Genomic DNA, 574 nt, shown 5'->3' on the forward strand with positions numbered 1-574 from the left:
TTAGTAAAGGGAGAGTGGTTAACTTGAAAGTGGCAAAATCTAACAAGTGCTTCATATCTCAGACACTATTCTGTGGCTGTGGTAATAACTGTACCTACTTCAGTTTATCCACCTGAGCATAAGTAAACCAAAATGAGCATTAGTAAACATTTTTGCAGAATTGCAGTAGGACAATGCAGAAAATTATGAAGAGATATTAATAAGACTCCAGTAACTCCAAAGGCAGACTTCAACATGCCAGGTTCTATATCTGTCATCCAAATTCTGCATATTTTTTTTTACAGCAGCTGAGGGCATGACACTTCATCTATTTAACAACTGCAGAAAAGTGACAAGAGAATGAAACTAAGTAAGTGAAAGATACATAAACAAAACTTTTTCATAACAGAAAGACTCTAGAAAACAGTAGTAGTATCTGCTTTATGTTCACTTGGAATGAAAAAGGCTTCTGGAAAAAGCATATTGTTTGCGTTTGTTTCCTTTTTAAGCCAAAAATACTCTCATTCATCTTACAACTTCATGGAAAGATTAATGAGAGAACTGAGTAAAGAGTGTAATTCCACGGGTCCTGCTG

This window comes from Chaetura pelagica, unplaced genomic scaffold (assembly GCF_000747805.2).
Source record: "Chaetura pelagica isolate M959 unplaced genomic scaffold, ChaPel_1.0 scaffold399, whole genome shotgun sequence".
In the NCBI taxonomy this organism is placed as follows: Eukaryota; Metazoa; Chordata; class Aves; order Apodiformes; family Apodidae; genus Chaetura; species Chaetura pelagica.